Raw genomic sequence first — 19951 nt, 5'->3', positions numbered from 1 at the left:
TATACGTCTCTATTGTCTTATAATACACAAAACCAAGGATTCTAATAAGACAGCGCTCCTTGTGACAATTCTTTTAGTCTAGAAGTAGCTGTCACCAAGTACAGAAGTAGAATTTCACCCATTTCTGTGGTAGACCAAGGAGATTCAGTAGAGCACTGTGGGAGCTATACGGAGAATAGAAAGTCCCAATACTCAAAGAGTATTCAATGGTTTCCCAGGTTAAATAAGGACAGCAGGGAGTCAGAAGCATGGTTACCACTGGGGCCAGTGCCAACCTAAGAAGCTCCTCCATCCCTCGTACTTGTGCTTCTAGCACACCAGTCTGAGGGGGCCAGGAATGAGTCTTAGGCAAGGTTTCATACATATAAGGCTGAGTATGTAACTCCAGAGGGTTTGATTTTTACTGGATGTTGCAAACATTCAGAAAATCATGAAAATAATAACAACAAATCTAACAGATTTCTATGCACCCCAAACCCACAAAGAAGAGATGTTAACATTTTGCCACATTTGCTTTATATCCTCTTTTTTTTCCAACTAAACTTTGCATTTTGAGATAACTGAAGTTTCATGTGAAATTTTTAGAAATAACATAGTGATTCTGTGTGCCCTTTATAAAGTTTCCCCCTGTAGCAACATCCTCCAAAACCCTAGGACAGTATCACAACCAGGAAATTGATAGTGACTCAGTCAAGACACAGAATATTTGCATCCCTGGCAGGATTCCTCAGATGCCCTTTGGTAGCACCTCCCTCCAACACTTGACCCCTGACAGCCACTAAGCTGTCCTCCATTGATATAATTTTTTAATATCAAAAATGTTATGTAGGCCAGGCACGGTGGCTCCCACCTGTAATCTCAGCATTTTGGGAGGCCGAGGCAAGCAGATCACCTGAGGTCAGGAGTTCGAGACCAGCCTGGCCAACATGGCGAAACCCCATCTCAACTAAAAGTACAAAAACTAGCCAGGCATGGTGGCACATGCCTGTAATCCCAGCTACTCGGGAGGCTGAGGCAGGAGAATTATTTGAACCTGGGAGGTGGAGGTTGCAGTGAGCCAAGATTGCACCACTTCACTCCAGCCTGAGCTACAACAGAGTTAGACTCTGTCTAAAGGAAAAAAAAAAAAAAAGTAAGCGGAATAAATACAATATGTAACCTTTAGGGATTGACTTTTTCCCTCTGCATCATTCTCTTGAGATTCATCCAAAAAATAAGAAATGAAACATTACAGCTACAGCTGAAGCCTGCTCCTCCTCCTTGGGCCTCTGTCCTCCTTCCCCAGAAGATTCTTGTCAGGAGGCACAGGTTACCCAACGCAAGCGTCCGCAGGTACTTTCACCTAAGTTCCTGCCACAGCTCCACATGAAGCCAAGTGTGAGAATGATGCCTGGTAAGTTTATTAGTGCAGCCACACCACTGGCCCCAATTTGCACCCTGTGAGACTATCATAGCCAACCCTGACAGACGGTGGTATCAGCAGAAAGGAAGAGCCACACCAAACCCCTAAGGTTAAAGGGATTTACTCTCCCAAGTGGTGATGGGAGAGGAGACAGGTCATGGATGAAACTCACCCAAGGCTGAGGGAGACAAGGGGGACTGAAGCCAAACAGCCAAATCTTTGCATGCAACAGATGTCGGAGCCCCACTGCATAACTCAGTACTCCTGGGAGCAGGGCCTGCACATGTCAGTTTTGCAAATGTTCTCCAGGTAGTTGCAATGCAGCTGCAGGCTGAGACATGCTGAGTCGTGGTCAGGAATGAAGGTTTTAGAGTCATTGGCCCTAGATTCTTCAAATTCTGGCTCTGCTGCTTGTCAACATTAGGAGCCTCATCGCCTCATTTATAAAACAGGGTGATAAGAAAACCTAACCAAGGCTTGTTTATGAGAATCAGGTGAGCTGATACAGATACAATGCCTAGCACACAGTGAATATTCAACAAATACTTGCTTTTGCCGACATTGTTGCCACCACTCAAAAATGGCTCTTATTTGGGTAGTGAGGAGGAGTAGCCCAAGACACATACAAATGAGTTTTAGGGACAACTCTGCACATCATCAAGCCACACAATTATAAGGAGGTTGCTGACTCTGTCTGCAGAGAGAACAGAGCAAATAAGGAAATGAGCCCAAAGTATAACAGGAGTGTGTCCGCCTTAACCTGTGGGATGAATAAACCCAGAAGGATTGTAGGATAGGGAAGCTACGCTATGGCACATAGCTGACTTTGGGGCCACTTTCCCACACTTTTTATTTTAAAAGACTTCAGACTTATGGAAGATTAGAAAGAATAGCACAAGGAACAGCATACAAGGTTCACCTACATTCAACAACTGTTAATATTTTATGATATTTGTTTCATCTCTATAAGTACATATTATAGATATAGATATATATGCACACACACATAGCATATAAAAGCTGCATATACTATAATAGCAGGTATTTCTCCAAAATTAAAGAATCCTCTTAATAACCACCACACCAGTTTCATACTTAAGAAATTTAATATTAATGCAATAATATCACATAATATGCAATCATATTCAAACTGGCACAGTGGTCCCAATAATGTTCTTTATAGCTTTGTAAAAAAATCTAAGGGCCTATCAAGGATCACATGCTGCATTTGGTTGTCGTGTCTCTTTCATTTTTTAGCTGTTCTTAGAAACTTATTCTCCACTTCGCAACCTCGAGGTGGTATCCAATTTGTATTTGCTCTCCCTAGAGACCCCAGTGCCACCTGCCCCCCATTCCCCACAAGCCCCTCTGATTGGGCCCAGACACAGTCTGTAATGACAGGAAATGAAGCTGCAGAGCAGGTCTTCAACACAGGTGAGTGACTGCCTTCATCTCAACCTCTTCCTTCAGCCTAGTGAAGCCTGAGTAACATGGTACTCACTCAGCCCTGGACAGCTTCAGCATCTGCTAACAGTTTGCAACACAAACAAGATCTTGCTAGAATCTAAATGACAAGAAAATACACTAGTGAAGGGGAATCCATTCTTTTTAGAGTCTCAAATTTTCACACCTAGAAAGAACCATAGAGATCATCTATCCGACCCTTTGGCTTTACAGGTGGGGATTTCACCTGAGCCTGGTGTCAGGTGTCTTTAAGACATCAGGTATGTGAACTTGTATTGGTCTGGCTGTGCCTATCGAACTGGCACTTATGACATTATCAGGGGCTCATGCCCTTGTGAGATCCCTCCATACCATCCCCAAAAATTGTTTTTAGGAGGCACAGAATAGCTCATTTTAAAGTGTACCAGAGGTAACATTTGATTCTAATACCCAAATCTGTCTTCTTCCCATAGTTTCCTGCCCACCCAGAGCTTGTCATCAGATGCATGGCTGAGTGGTAAAGCCACTTCCTTCCTCCTGACACGGCCAGAAACTTCAAGCCCTATTTGCAACATAGCAGTGTGAAATCTCTGGCAGGTGCAGATGGCACGGCTGCAAGTGCCAGAACTCTATGTGGGCCTTAAGGGGAGGAAGACACTTCCATCCCACTGGGCAGGAAACTCACAGTAGTTGCATTTACAGTCCTGCCTGTACCTTTGCATCCAGAGGAAACTGTGAGGCTTTGTTGGGGCAGAGACTGTGGCAGCAAAAGGAAGAATTTGCCAGAGCCAATTACAACAAAGGAGGATGTGATCTCGGGAAGTTTGCACCACACCTCTCTCCATTCTGGCACCTACAACTTGATATTCCTTCTTGGATTCATAACAGCATAGTTAATGACCTATATCTAAAAGATGGCTGGACCTATAGACTGAAGATTCACACCCATCCAAAACCATCAGCAAAGCTTTCAGTTCCTAGGGGAAATGAAAACCTGGGCTCATACAGTGCTCCCTCTTAGTCTAACTTGCTATAAATTTTACCTGAACAATAGAAGAGCTATTTGCAGAGTCTCTGGAGGAACATATTCCAACCACAAATATTAATGATAATGAACCTGAAAAGACCAGCTTAATAAAATAGCTGAAAATGAATTTACACATCATTAGCATTATGAGCTCCCAAATCTTCATCTCTGAACGGCTGGACTATCCGAGTAGGGGATGGATGGGAACCCGCCTAGGTTTCCAGAGCAGTGCCTCCAGCAGACCCTCTGACTGGGTATGTTCTGGCTTTTGAAATATGTTACCTATTCTCTCCTAAAGACAGAATTACTACAGAGTAAGGGTGGACATTTTGTCTCCCCTCTTGGTCTTTGAAAAATTAGAATTATCTCCAATTTGTGTTTGATATGGGGCAAAATATTTCCACTCTTTTGATGTTAGAAAACAATGTAATGTCCTTGAAATGGAAACTATCACATGTGTAGGTGAATTGCGTATAGATATTCATTCAACCAATATTTTGTCTTATATTCTTTGTTGAAGAGAAAGACAAGAAAGGCCGGACGCAGTGTCTCATGCCTGTAATCCCAGCACTTTGGGAGGCTGAGGCAGATGGATCACCTGAGGTCAGGAGTTACCAGCCCTGCCAACATGGTGAAACCCCGTCTCTACTAAAAATACAAAAATTAGCTGGGTGTGGTGGCGGGCACCTATAATCCCAGCTACTCGGGAGGCTGAGGCACGAGAATCGCTTGAACCCAGGAGGCAGAGGTTGCAGTGAACCATTGCACTCCAGCCTGGGCAACAAGAGCGAAACTCTGTCTCAAAACAAAACAAACAAACAAAAAGACAGGAAAACATGGATCATATGTGGGGACATAACAGCTTTCAGAGAGGTATAACATCTTCAACGAGGGACTTACAAAGATAAGTTGGTCTCTCAAATCCTGAGAATCATGGGGCTAGATGACTCCTGTAATACAAAAACATCTCTAATAATGGAAACTCAGGCATTCCCTGACAGTTTGGACTACATAAGGTTCATAAATCTTTTCTGGTACATTTCTTATGCAAGATTTGACATAGAGGGTTAGCCATGCACCCAGCCATTCCTTGAACCCATAGAAGATAACACTGAATCTTCTTACTTCCTCCTGGCTTCTTACCCCAGGGAACCTCCATTCTGTATTTCCCTTCAGCACATATGCTTTCGGGGCTCCCTCTATAGATTTCACCAGCCTGGAACACTCCCACCACATGCAGAATTAATTTTAAAATCCTCTCTCTTTGGTCAACTTTACAACTTGAGAAACAATACGATACAGTTGAGAGAACATGAGATCTGAGATCTGACTCTATGACTTATTAGCAGGGTCAACAACTTTGAACCTCAGTTTTCCTGTCTACAAATGTGAAGAATGTCCACCCACAGCGGCCTTGAATTCTGAACTATACAGGACAGCATAGATGCCAATTACTGTTATTAATAACAGCAATGGCAGCAAAATAAAAGTTTACCACAATACAAGCCATTTAATGCATCTCACTGTGGCCTCCTCTCATCTTTAATTGTAAATATTAATAGGTTTATAGAATGGTGATCCTGTGGTGAACAATTTTGTGTAAATCCCTTTCCTTGTCATTTGGTTAGCATTTCCACATTCCCAACTAGAATTCCTGTTGATGTTTAATATCCAAATGCAATTTCATCTGGTTGGTCCGTGGTAAAGACGTGGTCCAGGTGAGGCCAATCAGAGATGTTTCCTTAGTATTTAGATATGGAAGACAGTCAGAGGAAAATTTCCATGTGGTTCAACCGATGCATGAAAACACAGGTGTTGGGGGTAGCCATGTGTTCCACACGGGAGCAGCAGAGAAAGCCAGTTCTAAGAAGAAAAGAATGCTGCAGTTGTGCATCGTGACATGGAACGAGAGGTACAGTGTTCATTCCAGGGGCTCGCTGCAGTTTTCTGGGTCCTCAGCTGCATTTTGGCACTTGGATTCTATGTGGCAGCCCTGAGGTCTTACAATAAGTTCTCTATTTTGTATACACCGCCAGAGTAGGTTTCTGTTGCCTGAAACCAAAAAGATTTTAACCAACAATTTTGGGCTATATTTGGGTCGCCCCTGGCTGTTTTAATCAGACACAGTGGAGGAAGTGGAGCCAGCTCAGAAAGTGAGCACTAATCAGAGGCCCTGAGCAATGGGGTCATGGTCACTCCCTCCCTCACTTCCAATATGGCCAGCCAGGAAGACAGGGCACTGATGGGCCTGTCAGGAGGTGGAGCTCTGGGGGACAGAGAGACACTGAGGTGTCACTCTCACTGGGAAGCAGGGACTTTATTTCCACCTGGTGACTGGCCTCTGCCTCTGTCATTGGCTAGAAAAAGAATGGGCCACCTGAACTCTGGGCAGATGCATTTCCGAAGCAGCACTCCAGGTGTCCGAGAGCGTCTGGAGCGGTGGAGCTACACATGCTAGAAAAAAGGGATAAAGTACAGTATAGAATAACCTGACTTCCTACTCACCCTTTTTGCCAGAAGGCAGTGAGGTACAGAAGAAAGGATACTGCTTTGTAGCCAGACAGGTCTGTCTTTGGCTCACAGCCTGGCCATCAATAATAAAAGTAACAAGAAGAACATAGGCAGCAACAGCTAACATTTGTTGATCATTTACTATGTGACAGGCACATTAAATCCTCACAACATTCTCATTTTACAGATAAGAACACTAAGGCACTGAGAAGTTTCACAGATTGCCCAAGGTCAATCAAGTTCTTAAATGTCAAAAGAGGCACCCAAACCCCAACACTTGATTCCAGCACACACTGGTAGCCAGTCCCTTGCATCGTGTATTCACCAGATATTTGGCAAGGAAATTAACATCTCTGATCTCAGAATCCTTACCTGTAAAATACTGGCAGTAAATCTTGCATTGTAGATTGTTAGGAGACTAAAAAAAATTGTAGAAAGCATCTGACATTTTGTAGATGTTCAACAATTATTGCTATTATCATCATCACCATCATCAATACTATCTGGAGAACCAATAAGTGCTGAGAGATGACCATCATGGCAGTTATGTTATCACTATAAATACAATCAGTATCATAATTTTGACAATTAACAATATCTGATGAGGTTCACCTGATAGATAAGTTACTCCTAATATTTTCATCAAAGCCTCTCAGATCTCCAGCAATCAACCATCCATCTGAATCAACAGGATTTCACATCACCATTCCATTCATGGAATATCCTCATATCTGGAATTGCCAAAAGGATTAACTTTCCCATCAAGACTACATCTACTGTTTTGTGTGTTCACCAAGCCTACACTTTATCCCATTATGTCTACACATAAAACTAGTTTGTTATATGCTTTATCCTCCTCCCACTCTCTATACTTATAACCAGTTTGAACCATTCCTTCTTCCCCTGTCTCCATACTGCCTACACATACACCCAGCTTTTCTATTTTGTCTAGACTGGTTGGCCAATTCAATCCATCAGACTGATTTTCTGGTCTGCATTGACTGACTACATTGACTCAACAATCAAGAGAAGTTGAATTGGTCATGCTTTTGAAAGACCATTAAGCTTCTTCATTGCCTTATTCTTACCCCAGTACCTGGCAGAAAAATCTAGCACATGGCAGGTGCCCAGTGTCTGAGGGTTAAACGATTGATGTTTATCCACATCCTATTTTCCTACCTTAGAAACACTGCTCCCTGGATCACAAGATTGGTTGCAAAAAGGTCCACCAAGGTAAGGAGTGCCTTTGAAGTAGACAGAGTTAGCTAAATCCCCTGAAAATACTCAAGACAGGATCCTGACCAATTAATTAGCAGATTGAAAACGTGAAGTTCTCAATTCACATTGCAAAATGAATCAAGGCAGGTCACTGACTCTCACAGGTCTCCTTGTGTACCTGCTCCTGCACAACTTTCTGCTTCTTGAATAGCCTCAAGGAAATATCTGGAGCCTCCTGATCAATGTCAGGAGAGCAGAAGGCCGAGCTTCTCAGAATAGGCTCCAGCTGTCTCAGCTGTACCCTTTGTGGAGCATAAATGGGAGGCCTGTATCAGCAAGTCCCACATCTCTGGGGAAAGAATCATCAGACTGCAATGTCCCAAATGGTGTCAGCAGCCAGATCTTTTATTCAATATGAGCTTTTAGTTGTTCACCAACTCTGAACCTTTGCGTTGGGTATTTGATCATATCTCAGGGGAAGTGGAGGTAAGCAAATGTCTAGTCTCTCCAAGAAAAAAATTTAAAACACAACACCATCAGTGAGGGCAGGAGGACAGGAAAGGGGATATTATCGGACGTGTTTACTTGTTCTTGCCAAACCTAGCAATTTCCAGAAGAGGCAAAGAGAGATTATTAACCATTTATGAAATCTTGGATTAATAAAAACACTGGCTCCATCTAAGGCTCTAATGGAAAGAAGGTGTGCTTCTTAATCAGGGAACCATTAACCAGGTGGCATCCCATTCTGCAAGCATTTAACCATAATCACTTTAAGCCAGGCACACTTTATGCCCATGAACAGAGATGGGTGAGGTCATGTCTGCCTAAAGGAGCTCCTACTGTAATAATGGAAATAGGCATGCAGAGATGTACATGTTCAATACAATAAGTTAATAGCAGCACATGAAGTATGGGTGAGGGACAGTGGAAATGCAGAAAAAGGACTACTGGTGTGCATGGTGTTTACAGACAGTTGAATTAGGACAGACACACCTGAGCTGGACTATAAAGGCATAACAGGAGGTTATCATGGAAAGAAGAGAGAAAGCACTGTCTGGACAGAAGGAACCCCAAAGGAGGGTACACTCTAGGCAAGTGGTTTTTCAAATCTTGCTTTAGGAAATAGTAGCCTTTGCTCACACAGAACCTTGATCAAAGGCTAGCAAAGCTACTCTCCATGAAGCAGGATGGGGCTCCTTTTCCATGCCATTCTCTCATCCTGCCCTTGGCCACTCCACACTTAACACACAGTGATCCTCACCAGATTCTCATGGAACCCGAGGGCTATACAAGCAGACTTAGGAAACCACTGAACGAAGCAATACAAATTCTGCACTTGCAATGGTTTAAGCCAGAACTGGGATGGCCTTTTGAAAGTTTTGATACTGTCAGGCCACCCTAGATCCTTCCAGCTTTACTCCCCTAGTCAAGTCTGACGACTTCATTCTTTCTTTGGAGCTGTCTGAAATTACCACCACGGCCACCTCCTGCAAAATCAGTTAGGTACGTGGGTTTCCATCTCTCTTCACATCTGCAAGTCACTTACAAACAAGGATCTCTCTTCTCCCTGCATTTTCTCCCACCAAAACTCACAAATTTTATTTACTGAATAGTCTCAATATACCTGGACAGTGTTCCAAGCCCCTCCCAGATCTAACCAGCACCAGGTAGATACTTCATAAAAACTTGAATTAAAAATACCCTTTCAAATCTCAGCTTAATTTATTGTTCAAGATGATCTATTCCAGGGTTTTCTACACTTGCCTGATCATAATAGCAAGTTATGATACTTAAAAATCCTGGTACTTAAAAATCCAGATTCCCAGGATTCTGATTACCACTTCATGTGTCTTTCTTTTCCAAGTGTGGTCAGGGACCAGCAGCACCAGCACCACCTGGGAGCTTGTCAGAAATGCAGAATCCTAGCCCCTACCCCAGACCTACTGAGTCAGAATCTGCATTTAACCAGATCCCCAGGAGTTTCTCGTTCCCATTAAAGTTTGAGAAGCACTACTCCAAGTCAAGGAACTTTATCCCGCCCACCCCCACCCCCACCCCCACCCCCACCCCCAGCAAATGCCCTGGAGGAAAGGGGCTATAATTCGGAATGTGGGTGAACACAGCGGCTCCATCCCTCTTCTCTGAATGAATGTCCCTCCACTGCCAAGTCCAGGCCACCACAGCCAGAGTCAGGAACCCCGAGAGAAGAAAAGGACTATTGTATATAAGTCAAGGTATGCCCCCATCCTGACAAAAAGAAAGAGAAAGCAGCAGACTCCTGTAAAATCCACCCAAAGTAGGGAATCCTGATTCCCCAGCCAGGTTTGACGCCCCAAGCATTTGTGAGTTCTCAGGGGAGCCTCAGGCTGCCAGTGAGCCAGTCCAGCCATTTTCCATGTGGCATCTCCATGACTTTCCCCTTCACCTCCTCCAACCCTCTTCTCTTGGCACTCACATGTCCACAGGACAATGCCATTCCTCCCAGAACTACTGAGTTCTGAGCATCACAGACACTTCCTACAGGAACCACTGAGCTAGAGAGTACGACCCCACTCACCTGCCACTACCATGTCCTCCCATGCATGATTGCCACCTACAAGGTCCATCTGAAATTAGATGATGAAATTAGATGAAGGGAGTCCTACTTAGGCACCTTGGGAACTCTACTTTTTCGAGTTTTCACATTCTAGAACCTTTACCTAATGAGGTGTAAATCTCATTCTCTAATCAGAATGGTTCTTCCACTCAGAAAAGTTGGCCTTACTGGGTTAAGCCTGCTTGTCTTGACTTCCTCTTCACTTAGGGTGAGTTCTTTCTTGAACATCCATGCGAACATATTTCTGATAGAGCCAGCTTATCCATCAGCTAGATGTGCCTGGATCCCAGTGTGAACACAACCTGGGCTCAAACCAGGTTCCTACAGCATGTGTGCACTGCGGTGTAGAGTAATGGAGTCCATGCTTTGTTCTAGTTATTCATGAATGTCACCTCATTTGATTTCAAAATTACCTAGCCTGGCAGGCCTTATTAATCCCATTTTTCTGATAAGGAAAATGAGGTTTCTGTGAGGGCAATACTTGCTCAGAGCCACGCTCTTTGACTCAAAGCCTCTTGAGGTCAGAAACTAAGTCTTATGTCTCATTATGCGTCTCCCCAGATCCTGTGCATTGTTCAGTATCTGCACTTCGTCTGTGCTCAGCGAATGTCTGTTGAATAAAACAGTAAATGAATTGTGAATGTGGCCACAATCCACACCGGCAGTGGTGGGGATGCAAATAGGGACACATGTTTTAAATGAAAGCACTCAACACTGGAAGCTCCACCTTGCAGATACTTGGGACATCTGGGGTCTCTCGGACCTATCCCTTCCCAGCTCTTCCAAGACCACTGACCCTGGTTTACTTCCTATTCCTGTTAGTACGGAAGACAAGATGGTCCACCCTCCAGGTTAGGATAATCACCCCCAACACAGCCAGAAACTCCATCACATATGTTTGCGGATGTGTGTGCGCGTGTGTGCGCGTGTGTGCACATGTGGGAACATTTTACAAGATATACATCAAGACAACATTAATCATAGTGATTTCTCTCTGTTTTTGTGGGTTGGGGGGATGGGTGGGCAGAGTCTCGCTCTGTCACTCAGGCTGAAGTGAGTTTAATGGCACAATCTCGGCTCACTGCAACCTCCACCTCCCAGGTTCAAGCCATTCTCCCGCCCCAGCCTCCCAAGTAGCTGGGATTACAGGCAGCCACCATCATGCCTGGCTAATCACAGTGATTTCTGAGTGAGTGGGATTATACCCAATTTTATTTTCTCCCTTTCTACTTTTTCACTTTTTTCTTCAATTTATGCTTGTTTTGAGGCAAGACCTGCATATGGAAAGCACACATCCCTTAAATTCATAGCTTGAGTAATTTTAACAAACTGAATCTATTCGTGTACCCAACACTCAAAAAATACCCTAAACATGACCAGCTCCCAAGAGATACATTTGGGGCTCCCTTTCGGTCCCTAATGCTCACCGCAAGAGTCACCAAGAGACTGACTTTTATCACAAGAGATGAATTTTTTCTCTGTGTGTGTGTGACTTTGTATAAAGAGAATCTCACTCTTTTGTGTCAGGCTTCTTTCAATCATCAGAGCTCTAGTAAGATTTGTCCACATTATGTATGAGCAGTAAATCACTTGTTCTCATTGCTATTTGTTGCTTTTTTAGGCATGAAAACTGTAACATAAATATTTTTAACAGAAAAAAGAAATAAGAGAAGTCAATGCTTTCAGCCACCGGACCCCAGACACCAGCAATCTAGCAATCTCAGTGGAAAGAACAAACACTCTGGAATTATAGGTTCAAATCCAGACCTGGTCACTCACCTTTCCAGAGAGTGTTATTTCACACTGTAAGCCTCAGTTTCTTAATCTGAAAAATGGTGATCTTCACAGTTCCATGTGCAGGCACTGGTGACTTCCACCCAGATGTCCTTGTATTCTGTTTATTCCTGCTCCATGTTCGTCTGCTGCCCTTGGGTTACTAAAGCCTTTTATAGGCACAGATGGGAACCACAGGTGCCTGGGAGTTTATTTGTGCTGAGCCTCAAGGCACAGAGCCAGTGACTGGTGGGAGCAGGGGTATGGAAGTCCAGCTTTCTGGCATCCAGGACAGGTGCACGGTATGCTCCAGGGTTCCCCTGCAGGAGCAAACTCAAGCTCCCCTGCACAGGTCTCGGCCTGAAATCACACTCATCCTGGGCTTCTTTCTCTTTTCACCCCTCTCCCCATCTCCTCTGCCAGTTTCCGCTGGGAGTTCCTCCTTAATAAGTCACGTGCACAGGATTGTTTTGTTTTGTTTTGTTTTTTGTTTTTTTGAGACAGCGTCTGTCTCTGTTGCCCGGGCTGGAATGCAGCGGCGTGATCTCGGCTTACTGCAACCTCCGCCTCCTAGGTTCAAGCAATTCTCCTGTCTCAGCCTCCCAAATAGCTAGGATTACAGACGCCCACCACCATGCCTGGCTACTTTTTGTATTTTTAGTAGAGACAGGGTTTCACCATGTTGGCCAGGCTGGTCTCCAACTCCTGACTTCAGGTGATCCGCCTGCCTCGGCCTCCCAAAGTGCTGGGATTACAGGCATGAGCCACCGTGTCTGGCCACAGGAATCTTTATACAGGGTCCACTTCTAGGGAACCTGGCCTGATGTTCCCTAAAGGTTGTTGCGAGGTAAACGTGGACAGTTGTATATAAATCACCTGGCACCGACAGGCGCTCACACCTGTTAAATCTGTTCCCCATATCAACAGCAGGCTGGCTTTGCTCTGTGGCCATAGGCCTCAAATCATAAAATTCCCCAGGGTTAGAAGGAACCATAAATGTCCTGGACTCCTGGAGTCCTGAATTACTTAAATCATTCTTATCTCTCCCGGAAGAGTATTACGATGGCTTCTAAATGAAATAACCAGGGACAGCATTCTCCCCGCAAAACTCCAGCTTTATTGCATTACAATCAGCACAGCCATCTCGAGTGGAGATGAAGCTGTGAAGAGCGGATATTAAAGCCACCGGTTGCTTTGACTATCCCCAGATCGGCAGCTAGATTACTGGCCTGGGCAGCACCTGCACCCTCTCCATTCTACCCTGGCTGGCTGGAGGCTCTGTCCTTGGGCAACAGTAGGCACCCCATGTGAAGGAGTTAGCACCCCATGTGAAGGAGTTAGCACCCACTTTTCCTGGTAAAGAGGGCTTCCTGCACCATAAACCAAAAGTGCAGAAAGATGTTAAAAAACAGGAAGGAAAAATATAGCAAACACAGAATTATCTCTTTTCTTAAAAAAAGAAAATTCATTGTATCTGAATAATCCACGGCACCGATCCGTATTCTAAGAGCAGGCTTTAGACTTGTTTCCCTCAACAGGAAGCGACCACTGGGGCCAGATACTGACAGGAAGCAGTTCTTTCATATTAATAGTTGCCATTTATGTGCCGTGCGCTCCTCTAAATGTTTAACAGTCTTTGAAGGAGCTATGTTCATCTTTGATTTGCAGATGAGGAAATGGAGATGCCAAGGAGGTAAACAGCTTACCTCCAAACCCCTGCGGCAGGTAATAACAGAGCTGAGACTCAAACCCCATTCTGTCTGCTTCCAAGGCTGTCCTGTTAAGCAGAGGTATGGCCAGGAATTGGGATTCAAAAGATGTTTTAGTTTCCTTTAGTTTTACCTCAAACTGAGTGGCTTAAAACAACATAAATGCTCCTCATAGTTCCTGAGGCTAAAATCCCTCCTTGTATCTTTCTAGATCTGGTGGTGACCGGCAATCTCAGGCTTGTAGCGGCACCACTCCAACCTCTGCTCTTATGGTCACATGGCATTCTCCCTGTGTGTCTGTCTTTGTGTCATCCTCCTTCTTATTAGGACACCAGCCCTCCTGGATTAAGGGCCCACCCTACTCCAGTGTGACCTCATCCTAACTAATTACATCTGCACCAACCCTATTTCCAAAGAAGATCACATTCTCAGATACTGGGCGGGGGCTGTGACTTCAGCAGGTGTTTTGTGGGGACATGATTCAAACCATGACAAGCAGCCAGAAACTCAATTTCTTTCTTTCTTTCTCCTTCCTTCCTTCCTTCCTTCCTTCCTTCCTTCCTTCCTTCCCTCCCTCCCTCCTTTCTCTCTCTCTCTTTCCTTTTCTTTCTTTCTTTCTTTCTTTCTTTCTTTCTTTCTTTCTTTCTTTCTTTCTTTCTTTCTGTCTCTCTCTCTCTCTCTTTCTTTCTTTCTTTCTTTTTTGATGGAGTTTTGTTCTTGTTGCCCAGACTGCAGTGAAATGGCACGATCTCAGCTCCTCAGCTCAATGCAAGCTCTGCCTCCCAAGTTCAAGTGATTCTCCTGCCTCAGCCTCCTGAGTAGCTGGGATTACAGACGCACACCACCATGCCTGGCTGCTTTTTGTATTTTTAGTAAAGACGAGGTTTTGCCATGTTGGCCAGGCTGGTCTCAAACACCTGACCTCAGGTGATCCACCCACCTCAGCTTCCCAAAGTGCTAGGGTTACAGGTGTGAGCCACCACACCTGGCCCAGAAATTCAGTTTCTAAATAAGGAAATTCAGAGAAACAGAGGAGGGGCTTGCTCTCCTCCCTCACGGAAGGACCCCTGGTCAGACACTCAGTGCCTTTGATCTTAAGTCTCCATCTCTGTCTTTGTCCACCTGCTGCTAAGGCACTGCTCCCAGAAGAAGAGGCCAGCTCAGCACTGCAACAGGAATAAGGAAGAGCATGGGGAAGGAAGTTCAAGCTTCAGAATATGGTGCCCTCTCAATTGCGGTATTCTGGGGCAAAACCCTATGGCCCATTCTGGTTAAGACTCTACTTATAAAATACTTCTTCCAGATGGGGTCCTTGACTGCAGGCGTGGAAACCACCTCTGGATGATTTTAATTGAAAGGAAATCTATTTTAAAGATAGGATCTAGCTCACTCAACAGCCAAGAAGGCTGGAGGACCAGCTTAAACAGTGGCCAGGAGCAAGGGAGTCTAGGAGATGACCAAAATCAGAAACAGCCAGCCCAGTGCGGACATTAGTGCCACTGAGCATGATCCTACTGCCATGGGCCCACAGCCCTGCTGCCGGTAGGCCTTTGACATTGCTACTGCTACCACCACACTACCAGTAAAGATTCTTCACTGCCCCTGACTTTTCGGGCCACTGGCTCCAGATTCATGGTCATTGGCTGAGCTTCAGCCTAGCACACCCATCTGAGGACTCGTTGCAAGGAAGTCTGGGAAAGCATGAATCTATCTTTTGGAGCCTTAATAGAGAAAGATGGCCACTGACTCCTCCTACAATGAGTCATACACTGAGCAGTTATGCAAATGTAGGAAGGAGGTTCAAATGTTGGGCAAACAATGCAAAGTTGGTTTTTAGGGAAGATTCAATCTGGGTGTCCAGAAGCAAAGGTAAGATGGCAGGTGTCAGGGTCAGATCTGCTAAAAAGGGAGTTCACAGCTCATAGACTGGAGAGATTGGTGCCAGAAGTCTCTGAGAGGCCACAGAGACAGAACATAAATTAGGGATTGCCCTGGGCTGCACATGGGGGAATGGAGGCTGGCTGCTTTTTAAGGAGATAAAAATGTTTGGGAATTAGATTGTGGTGATGGTGGCACGACATTGTAAATATACTAAAAACCACTGAATTGTACACATTAATAGGGTGAATTTTATGTCATATGATTTTATCTCAAAAAAGACATTTCAGAGGGGTAGCCAGACCCCTCAAGTTCAAGGTCACAAGGAAAGAGCATTCCATCATCAAAAACTAATGCAATGGGCACCAGAGTTTCGTTGAATTCCCCATAAGAGTGATTCAATTTGATGAACATGTGTTGGTCTAGGGGAATGGAATCAGTGGGGCAAATATGTCAGTGGTCCCAAACCTCCCACTTTCTTCTTGGAAAAGACTCCATCTCTTTGCTCGCTGAGTCACATGAAGACATACGTTCCCTGTTGTTTCTGCTCAGAATCACTGGAAGACAATACCCAGTGATGATTGATGGGTTTTCTACCTGAGATAGAAGCTTTTTTTGTTTTAAATGAACTTGTCTTGGGGCAATAGGGGACACAGAATACAGAACTAGCATATGAATGATACTCAGTGTCATAGAACCTGTGGCCCCTATGCCAGGGACTGCCCACTGAATCCTCGCCCCATTCTGTGAGGTGGGTTTGTTGGGGTTGGGGTTGGTGGTAATTAGCTCCCTTTTCACAGATAAGAAAAGTGAGCCACAGAGAAATTGTGTGATTGGCGTCTGGGACGTCTACCTTCAGAATTCTCAATCAATCTTCATTACCACATTTGCCTTGGGCATATTTATTCAAGGATGTAGCATGCCATGGGAGTAAGTGAGGTGGTGGGAGTGCGGGGAGAACGGAGATAAGGGCAAGACCCTGTAGGAGAGACCAAATAACTTTGAAGGACAGAAGTGTTCAATTTTCCATTTTTTAATTTTGGGGGTGTGCATGCCCAAACCTTTAGCCAAGTCTGCTGTAGAAACAAAGGTCTTGTGTATGCCGAGTTTTGTTTTGTTTTGTTTTTGTTTTTTGTGTTGTTGTTCTTGTTGTTGTTTTGGCAGGAGGTGGTTGATTGGTTAAGAAAAGAAGATAAGTTTCACATTTGGATTCAGGCTGGCAGAAATAAAGGAACAGAGATGAGATTTAGAGATGGGAACTTCCTAAAAGAAGCCAGAAGTCAGATCTAAATGTGAACTTGAGGTGGTAAAACCACCTTGGAATTCACAGAAATTGCAGCTACTCATAACTAGATCTTAAGGGGCGGGGAGACCCCGTCGTTATATGGATTCTACATTTCTTACTTCCCATATTAGACTTTGAGCCTTTTCAGGCCGGGATCCAAATTTGGATTCATCTTCAAAGTTCCACTAGCACATTGTAAGGACTCCATAACTGTTTGCTGAATTATTACATTCAAGGAGAGGCTTCTTGTGAGTACGTCATTATGTAAGTCAGAAATTGTATTTGCCTACAAGTAAAAGACCAGATTTCAGTGTTTAAATAGGTAAGAAATCAAAAGGTGGGCATAAAGTCTGCTGTATGTCACAATGTCACAAATGTGCTTCTATCATTCTGTTCTTCATGTCTTTCAAATATCCTCATGGTCCAAAAGTGGCTGCTGTATCTCCAGGCCACACCCCACCACTCCCACCCTCCCCACTCAACCACATCCCCACCTCTCCCACCCTCCCCACTCAACCACATCCCCACCTCTCCCACCCTGCCCACTCAACCACACCCCCACCTCTCCCACACTCCCCATTCAACCACACCCCCACCTCTCCTACCCTCCCCGTTCAACCACACCCCACCACTCCCACCCTCCCCACTCAACCACACCCCCACCTCTCCCACACTCCTCACCTCCTCCACGACCAGTTCTTATGGCTCCAGCCACACCACTTCCTTCTGAGAGTCTTGTTCTTGTCTTCTCCATGCTCCTTCCTGCTCCATGTTCATGTCTAGAGGAAGAAAAGGAAAGAGACCAGTGGTTTTCTCTGAGCCAGGCTTTACTTGAGAAGGAAAGCCTTTCCAGGAACCTCTGGCTACATTTCACCAGTTAGAACTGGCTCCAAGTGGAGGGAGGCAAGGTAGAAGGGAGTTGATACATATGTGATAAGAAAGGGAGGGTCTTGACGTTCCTTTCAGCCTGGCTGGGAATCTATCTGAAATGTAAGCATTGATATCATTGCAAGAGTGACAGTGGCTATGAAGGAGAAAGACAGGTGCTGGCAAATGAGAACACTGAGGCTCTGAGAGATGAACTCGCCTTAAATTACACAGCTGGGACTCTAGGGCACTTAGAAGCCCATTGTCTTTATACCTGCTGCTGGGAGGGCAGACAGCAGCAGCCTCTCCTCTCCCGTTCTCCAGGTTCCTTCCAGTGAGGACTGTGTTTGTTCTTTCTCAGAGGCCAGGCCAAGCCAGACCTCATAGGCAAAGCACTTTGGCGGCAAAGTCTTACATCAAACAAATTAAAGGCCTCTCAGGTCTGCAACTTTGCTCCTGCCTCACAGCCAGGGATGGAGGGATGATGCTGGGGCCACAGGGACTCTGAGTCATCGCTGGGAGCGGCAGCTCTGGATAAGGCAGCAGTAGACCTCGGGCAGCCCCGCACTCCTGGGGACCAGGGGCCTGGCCTGGAAAGGACCTGCATTACTGGGGATTCACACCACCTTCCTCTGGCCCTGGACCCTGCCATGGTAGCTCAGGTCACAGATTGGACTGGGCCCCTCTGCCAGCCTTCCCCCGACTTCACAATGCTGTATTATCAGAAACCATGAGGTATACAGCAGAATCTGGGTTGGAGGCGGGGGTAGTGGTAATGACTCTCTATGACTCATTTTGAAGGGCCCAGAGTCAGCGTGAGAGGGGGTGGAGGGCAAACCCAATAGCAGCTCAGAGGAGCCACAACCAGTCATAAAAATAGGTTTCATATCACAGCCTGGTACATGCATCTGCAGATAAGCATACAGCACAGAAACACATATGCACGCAGCAGCCCTTCCCTTCACTCCGTGCAATAAACTGTGATTTTATTCTATTCTATTTTTCTTTCCTTCCTTCTTTCCTCCCTCCCTCCCTCCCTTCCTTCCTTCCTTATTTCCTTCCTTCCTTCCTTATTTCCTTCCTTCCTTCCTTCTTTCCTTCCTTCCTTCCTTCTTTTCCTTCTCTCTCTCTCCATCTCTCTTTGACAAATGCTGGTTGGTTGAGACCCAAAACAAAAATGTCATGACACCTTGAGGGGAAACCTGTTGTTAAATTATGGTGACTTAGCATATTGGCTTTGCAACACAACTGAACTGGGTTTGAACTTGCTGGTGTGTGAACCAAGCCAAGTGACTTAGCCTCTGGCATCGGACCACTTTTCTAAACCACTAACACCATGATTCCAGTTCCTGAGCTTTCTTCTGCACCACACTATGACCTCCAGCCTGTCCTCTCTAAAATGCACCCTGGACCCGGCGGCTGCACTTTCCCACTGCATGCACTTTCCACCTGCAGCCCGCCAGCCCTTGTCCACGCCCCTCATGCATTCCCTTTGATCTCAATAAAAAGCCAAAGTTCCTACCTTGGCTGGAAAAAACAACAAAGTCTAAGTGGTTTCCCGCTCTCCCCACTCAAGCCCACCCTCACCATTCCACCCTCCCCACTCAACACCACCCCACCACTCCATCCTCCACATTCAACCCCACCCCACCACTCCCACCCTTCCCACACTCAATCTCACCCCCACCACTCCATCCTCCCCACTCAACCCCATCCCCACCACTCCATCCTCCCCACTCAACCCCACCCCTCCCACCCTCCACACTCAACACCATCCTCACCACTCCCACTCTCCCCATTCAACCCCACCCCACCTCTCCCTCCACACTCAACCCCACCCCCACCTCTCCCACCCTCCACACTCAACCTAATTCCATCATTCCCACCCTTCCCCCAAAATAGGGAAAGAGGAAGAGAAGAAAGGGGGTCTGAAATGTAATAATGTATGTAAGGAATTTAGCACTATTTTTAGCATAGAGTGAGTACCCACTCATGGTGAGAACCCTCTCTATTCCCAAGTGCTGATGTTGAAACTAATTGCTAAGAGGAGAGAAGTGTCTAGGCCTTGGGTGATGAGGTCAGATCTCTGTTTTAGGAGTAGTGTATGCTTTTGCTGGCTTCTCCTCTTTGGTTCCATCTTTAAAAGCCCATGACCTTCTGCTCTTCCTGACATCATGGATGCTCTCATCCTGTCCTGTGGCTACATCTCACCTCTGGATCTGGAGACCCCCACACTCACATG

General features: G+C 45.4%; 1 long non-coding RNA gene across 1 annotated transcript; it reads right to left on the bottom strand.

The window, feature by feature from the left end:
- Nucleotides 1-14646: 14646 nt before the first annotated feature.
- On the bottom strand, nt 14647-18668 carry LOC103880571. Its single transcript, XR_641680.4, has 3 exons — nt 17984-18668; nt 17524-17621; nt 14647-17128 (listed from the first exon to the last, which is right to left on the bottom strand). It is a non-coding gene; the product is annotated as an uncharacterized LOC103880571 (long non-coding RNA).
- Between the last annotated feature and the right edge of the window lie 1283 nt (nt 18669-19951).

This window comes from Papio anubis, chromosome 18, assembly GCF_008728515.1.
Source record: "Papio anubis isolate 15944 chromosome 18, Panubis1.0, whole genome shotgun sequence".
Taxonomy (NCBI): domain Eukaryota; kingdom Metazoa; phylum Chordata; class Mammalia; order Primates; family Cercopithecidae; genus Papio; species Papio anubis.
The sequence above is the reverse complement of the archived record's forward strand: the minus strand, read 5'-3'. Positions and strand labels throughout refer to the sequence as shown.